The sequence below is a fragment of the Talpa occidentalis genome, unplaced genomic scaffold (genome assembly GCF_014898055.3).
Source record: "Talpa occidentalis isolate TD23 unplaced genomic scaffold, MPIMG_talOcc4v2.1 talOcc4.2, whole genome shotgun sequence".
In the NCBI taxonomy this organism is placed as follows: Eukaryota; Metazoa; Chordata; class Mammalia; order Eulipotyphla; family Talpidae; genus Talpa; species Talpa occidentalis.
The window spans coordinates 137,984,223-137,991,369 of NW_023602073.1; positions in this window are offsets into that span (position 1 = coordinate 137,984,223).

A 7,147-nucleotide genomic window follows, 5' to 3' on the forward strand; every position below is an offset into this window, starting at 1 on the left:
GTCAGGACTGACTTTTGACAATAATTCCAGGATGTGTTCCAGAGAGGATTTGCACCCTGAAATGATAGAGAAAACAGCTCCTGCTTCCAGAGTTTTAGCTTCTTTTTTTTATTCCCTTGTCTGAAGACTTCAGTGTTTCCAGGCCAGATTCATGAGTTGAAGATGTCAGAGAAGATAATAATATTTGGTAAATCGAGTGGGAGTTATCTGGTGGATCCGGTGGCAGGTGTTGGTACTGATGATCTGTTCAGAACACCCTTGGGTGTCCCTCCCCTGGGCAGACACCAAGACCTTCCATAAAGCAATCACAGAGGTCTCTCTAGAAGGAACTGACGGAGGAGGGCTTGTTGTGGCTCTTTCACCAGTTGGCTGTCTATTAGAGACTGCCCAATCCCCAATGACTCCAGTCATTTGCTTGCAAATGGGTCCATCCCTGAGGTACTGAACTGGGAGTGACTCAACAGGAATGCATCCATCTCAGTCATTTTCTCCGGATGCATGTGAATGAGGAAATAGGAGAGTCAGGGGGTGTCTTTTTCACCCCTACCTCATTCAGATCATGTTTTGTTTGAGAAATTTGCTTACTGTTGAGTCACCATAAACTAGAAGTGTGTTGCAATACAAAGGTAACTGCAGCATAGAATAAATGCATGAATAATGTATATTCCTCTAGAGGGAATTTGATTCAAGCTGCTGACTGTGGGGTGATCCCCTGTACAATCCAATGGCAGGAGACCCTTCGTCATTCTCAATTTGCACAGCACAGGTCTTCCAAGCCCTGCAGGCCTTTACAAATATACTGTGGGAGGTGCCATTGATGAATGTTCTGTGGCCAGTGTGTACTCTCCTGCACACATTGCATCATCATGCAGAAACATACATGAGCCATGTTCCATCTGTAGCGTCAATGTATGAGAATGTAGTCCCTAAAGACTGGGTTTGAGTTTAAGAAACTCAATGATGATGCTTCTTCCTAGGTTTCTTTTCTCAGTTGACATAATAAAGCACCGATGAAAGAGGTCTTTCCTCCAAGACGACTTTTCAAGTCAGGAGACTAAATGTGGGGAAGTTAGAAGATACTCCTTCCTCTCTGGGTGCTAATCACACACCTCCCAAAGGCCCTCTTTTATTCCATCTCCTTCCCTGACTCCTGGGGTGCTAACAGATGCAGGTCACATTCAGTTTTCCATTTCGATTTTCAATTTTAGTGTCTTTATTGGCATGACAAGGTGTACAAGTGTTGCCAAAATTAATACATCACGACTCTGAGTCTTAGAATGAACACTGTCTGCTTCCCATAACTTCTTGTTTCTGTGACAGGGACAATGCCGACCCCACGTGAGGCCGTCTGGGCTTATTCTTTCAGACAAGGAACGAGCAGCTGTGCCCTGCCTCGCCAGTCGAGGGTCTTCCGTGAATGTTAAGAGTTGAGGCAAAATGTAATTTCTAACCTTTCTGTGGACAGAGCAGAGGACTCCCTGATTCTGAATACCTCAGGGCTATGGTCAGGAGCTTGGACTCTGCAGTCAGCCTGTGGGCTCCAGTTCCAGCTCTGCCACTTCTGAGGAGAGTCGTTATTCTGTGGGTTTGTTTTGTTTTTTTGTCTTTGAAACTTAGCACTTTTTGAATTTTCTAACTTGAAAATACTTTATTTTAAAAACATTTAAAAAATAATCAAGGCAAACAGGTGTGATATACAAGACACACCCAGAAGAGGAAAACCTGGGGCTGCTGTTTGGGGGATAGCATAGCAGACAGGTGTGAGCTGAGGTGCTCCTGCACTTGGCTGAGTGGAGAGAATGGGGCATCAGCCCTGCTCTGCAGCCCGCATGCAGGGCCGGGGGGCGGGGGGCGGGGGGCAGTGGGGCTGTGGCAGCTGGTAGAAGGTGCTCAGGAAGCAGGTCCTCCATTCTACTGACCTTACCCCTTATCCCCTTCATTTTCTCTTTTCACTGTTCCAGTGGATTCCAAGCCAGATTTCCTCTCTAGTCTTCCTCCTCCTCACATTCTCCATCTCAGCTGAGACTTTCTAGTGTATATTATGTGATTCCACACAATTTACAGGTTCTTCTGCCACAATTCCTCTCTGCTGTCAAATTCCTCTCCGCTGTCAGAGTGGAGCCCTCTGCTCTCTGCTCCAGCTTCTGGAGCCAGCTCTGGTTTGCACAGGGCGTGGCAATATCTCCTCCCTCCCAGGAATGCATCTCCCCAGTGGGCTCCTGTTGGGGTCTGTTTCTGGAGTTGTAACTTTCTTTGGTCAACAGAAGGTGGCAGAAGTGATGCTGTGAATATTCGAAGGTGTCTTTTTTCACCTACTTGCAATGCTACTTGGAGCCACTGTGTCCTGAAGCCTGGCCCAGCCTGTGGCCCAGCTTGCAGCTGCTCCCACCTGTGTCCCTCCCAAACCGTGGAGATGTGCAGTGCCTGCAGGAGGCGAGGGTTGAGCCGCTGGAACATCACAGACCTGAGCCACCAGTCCACGCTTCTGAGCCCCAGAAGCCTGAACGCATCAACAGCAATAGTTTAAACAACTAAGTTTGGAGTGGTGTGCATGCAGCAGTGGAAAAATGAAGTAAGGAGCTGATTAAGTGTGACACTAGAACATTTTCCCTCTTTTATCATTAGGTGTAGCCATGAATTCACAAACTGGCAGCGGGCAGTCACAGGGCAGGGAGGAAATAGCAGTTGAGCAGGTAGAAACCCTGGGTCTGCTGGGGCTCTTTTCAGAAATAACAGCATACCTTCCAGAAGTTTTCCTATAGAAGATTTGATTTTTCCCTTCCTGAGCAAATATAGATATAGATAGATATAGATATAGATATAGATATAGATATAGATATAGATATAGATATAGATATAGATATAGATATAGCAGAGGTTACCCAATGTCATTTTTTTATTGGTAGTGAATATCAAGACTATGTGAACAGTTCTCCTCAATTCCAAGTCCTTTCCTCAAAAGTTCAGAAATACAGACACCATGGACTGGGTTTCCTTGCCTGCAACCTGGATTTACCATCTTGAATTGAAATTAAAGGGAGCTGAGTTGCTGTTATAATTGTGAGATTGAAAAGCACAGGGAGAAGACAGGAGGCAAAGCAAGTGAGGACACTGCTGAGCTAGTGTTGCAGCAAATGACCCCTAAGTACCAAACACAGCCCCAAGATTTCCTTTTGGGTTTGTTGTAGAACAGAGCCGAGAACTTCCACAGGCCTAACTAGTAACATAGAGAGATGCCTTCTACTGGTTGAATGAGAAGTGGGGAGCCAGCTGAACACAGAACACTGCGGTGTTTCAAGGGGACAAGTCGCTGCTCTGCTATGTTAATTTGGAGGCATAAAGTCCAGTGTTGGCAATATCTCTGACTTTTCAAGAGGAGCTAATACTTTGGAGTATTACCTGAAGTTACTGAAGTTTTTAATACAGTGTGATGATTTGGGAAGAAAGTAAATCCTTGGGGAGCCACACAAATTGTATTTGTAAGATACTAGTTTGAACTGATAAATATTTTTTGTTTTTTTTTTAATTTAAATTTTATTTTTTATATTCCCCATACAATTACAGCCCCCTTATTTTGACCCCAAGCCCTCCTTTCCCCACCCCCCACCCACCATAGAGTGTCTCTGGTTCATAGTTATTTGTTGATTGTTTTTCCTGGTCCCTTATTTAAGTTTTCTAGATTCCTGCTATGAGTGAGACCATCCGGTATTTTTCTTTTTCTTTCTGGCTTATTTCGCTGAGCATGATCCCTTCCAGTGCCATCCATGTTGCTGCAAATTGCACGTGTTTATCTTTTTTGAATGCTGAGTAATATTCCATGGTGTATATGTACCACATCTTCTTGATCCAGTCATCTGTTTTTGGGCATTTGGGTTGTTTCCAAAGCTTAGCTATTGTAAACAGTGCTGCTGTAAACATAGGGGTGCAGGTGCTCTTTGGAATTGATGTTTCTGTGTCCTTTGGGTAAATACCTAGGAGTGGAATTGCTGGATCACATGGAAGCTCTATGTTTAGTAGGTCCAGAAATCTCCACACAGCTCTCCATAGTGGTTGGACCAGTTTGCACTCCCACCAACAGTGCAGGAGAGTTCCCTTTTCTCCACAACCTTGCCAACATTTGTTGTTGCTAGGTTTTTTTTTTTTTGGTTTTTTTTTAATAGAGGCATGTTTTATTTATTTATTTATTTGTTTGTTTGTTTGTTTTGTTTATACATGCACTGGGTACAGTCAGAAGCGTGGGAGGGTGAGAGAATTCACCAGAACCAGAGCGGGGAGCAGAGCAGGCAGAAGGACCGAAGTACACTGCTGAGGGGAGCAGCGGGCGGCAGGAGAGGTCTGCGCGCCATGTGGGACCCTCCTCCAGTGGCCGGGGAGCAGCGGGCATCGAACCGGCGCCACAGAGGCAGCGGGCAGCTTCGCAACCCAGCGCTCAACCACTGCACCACCGGGGAGGCCCTGTTGCTAGTTTTTTTAATATGTGCCATTCTCACTGGTGTGAGATGGTATCTCATGGTAGTTTTGATTTGCATTTCCCTGATTACAAGTGATGTTGAACATTTTTTCATATGTCTGTTGGCCATTTGCATTTCCTCTTCAGAGAAGTTTCTTTTTAGCTCTTCTGCCCATTTTTTCACTGGATTATTTTCTTTGTTGTTGTTGAGTCTCATCAGCTCTTTGCAGATTTTTGTGATCAGTCCTTTATCATTAGTGTTGTGTGCAAAAATGTTCTCCCAGTCGGTGGGGTGTCTCTTTGTTTTGGTTATTGTCTCTTTTGCTGTGCAGAAGCTCTTTAATTTGATGTAGTCCCAGCTGTTTATCTTTGCCTTCACTATCACTGCTTTGGGTGATGTGTCTGTAAAGATGTCTTTGATGTGCATATCATGTAGTGTTTCGCCTATATCTCCTTCTATGTATTTTATGGTTTTAGGTCTTATGTCTAGTTCTTTAATCCATTTTGAGTTGGTTTTTGTGCATGGTGTGAGGTAGTAGTCAAGCTTCATTCTTTTGCATGTGAAACCTCTGATAAATGATAGTCGCTCTATTTAGCAGCTGGTACACTCACCATGTTTGCAGTGCCAACAGCAGGCAGAGTGCTGAGCCCAGCCTGAGCCTGTGTTCATTGACTGTTGCTGGATTGGGGACTGGAAATAGTTGGGGAGGATGTTGGGTCAGGAGCTGTGTAGTTGGGGAATTGGGGTAGTACCTAGGCAATTCCAAGAGACAATGACTATTCTCAGAACAGTGTGGGATTATTTCAGTATCTTAACAAAGAGTAGAGTCTACTGGTATGTATCAGATGATTATCAACTTTCTAATGAAGAAAGAGAGTTCACAGTATCCAGTATATATTTTTTATGTTTAATTTTCAGCTTTACTATCAAACACAACAAGATTAATGTCATATCTAGCTGTTAAATATCATAGCAGTTCTTGCTGCTGTACCTGAATGGCTCCTCTAGTGCCCAGCCATTGTCTCCACCGTACTATTTATTTTTTCATGAATCTTAGATTGCTTTGAGGTAGGTGGAAGCAAGAGTAATAGCAAAATCTTTACAAACCAAGATTTTCTCTTAAACATGAAAACTTTTCTAATAAAATCTCACATCCTTTGCTTTCTAATTTAAAGAAGTATCTTGAGTATCTGAGTGCTGGTTATAACCTAGAATAATGAGAGTTATAGCTCAAAAATCAAATATTTATTGAATATCCACTTTGTGTCCAGCACTTTGCTAGGTACTATCAGGAATTCTAAAGAAAACACACATGCTAAAAAACTATCTCACTAGCAGGAAGAAATAGAAAGGATAGCATTGCAATAGTGAAATCTGAATACCATGTGGAGAATGGATATCTTCAAGTGCAGGCGCATGAAGAAGAAGAATGACAGACAGCTGAGAAGATAAAGACAATTTTTTCTAAGCTGACAAAGCTTATCTTTGTGTACCCTGATGTTTAACTTAAACCAAATTTCTCTCTTCAGTAGACACAATCAGAGCTATTGCCATTGGACCTCATAGTGAATGTTAGGAGTTCAAGTTCCCCAGATCATTCTTCATTCTCTCAATATATATTCTGTTCTGTTCTGACCTGATTTCCCTGACTCCCTTAACTACCTAGAAAAATGAAAATGGTGGGTATTAGCTAGACTATGGTTATTACTACAAATTACCTTTTTTGCCACCTATCTGTATGGCAAGGTAAACATCTAATTGCAGAGTATCTGCTCTTCATCATGTTCAATCATCATAATGAGTTCTTTATCCTTCATCATCCTGAGTCTCCCTGCCTTTCTCCTTGCAGTCCCTGGCCCCTATCCCATTCCTTAGCTCAGAATAGATAACCCCATTTAACCTCATTGTCTTTGGAATCCACCATGTGCATACTTCATGAAATTGAATTTTTTTTAACTCCTAATAATCTATCCAAGTTAACTGATGACTCATCAACCCTAGAAGAATCCAGAGTAGGGGGAATTCCATCTCATTCCTGACAACAGTGATTTTTTTCTCCATCTAACAATAATTGACATTTTGCATCTATTACAGATTCTGTAGCCACTTTATATCTAGCATATATGAAACTCAATTTTAGGCATCTGATTTCTAACTTTCAACTCCTATCCTTCTATCTTTTTCTAGTATTCTCACTCCTACAAACGTTCAAACGTGTTAGGATATATAGTCATCTGACTATCGAACTTATTTTCCTTACTCTTCCTCATCTCTCTTCACTTATAAAAGTATTTGTACACTCATGTCAAAAGAAAATTCAGAAAACTTTGCTTGATAAAATATTCTGTTGAAGAACAAATAAACTTCACAAATAGGGGCATTTGGAGACTGAAAATGGTATGAAACCCCAGGACACAACAGGGTGGTTTATAAAGTGGAAATGACTCAGTTGTTTAACCTTTACAGTTATTGGTTTTTACAATGGAAATTGCCAGATGGCAGGAAATTAGTTAAAGGTAATTTTCTTATGCCACCTTAGGAAACGGACTTGCCTGTTATTAGTAATTATCAGGAACAGTTACTAGAAATAATTTGAAATTTTGCTTTGTTCACAGAATCAGTTAGACTAAGTTTTGCTTATGTGGCTAAATTATTTTGTCTACTTGGGGGAGCTTCAAGTTCTGGTCTCCATTTTA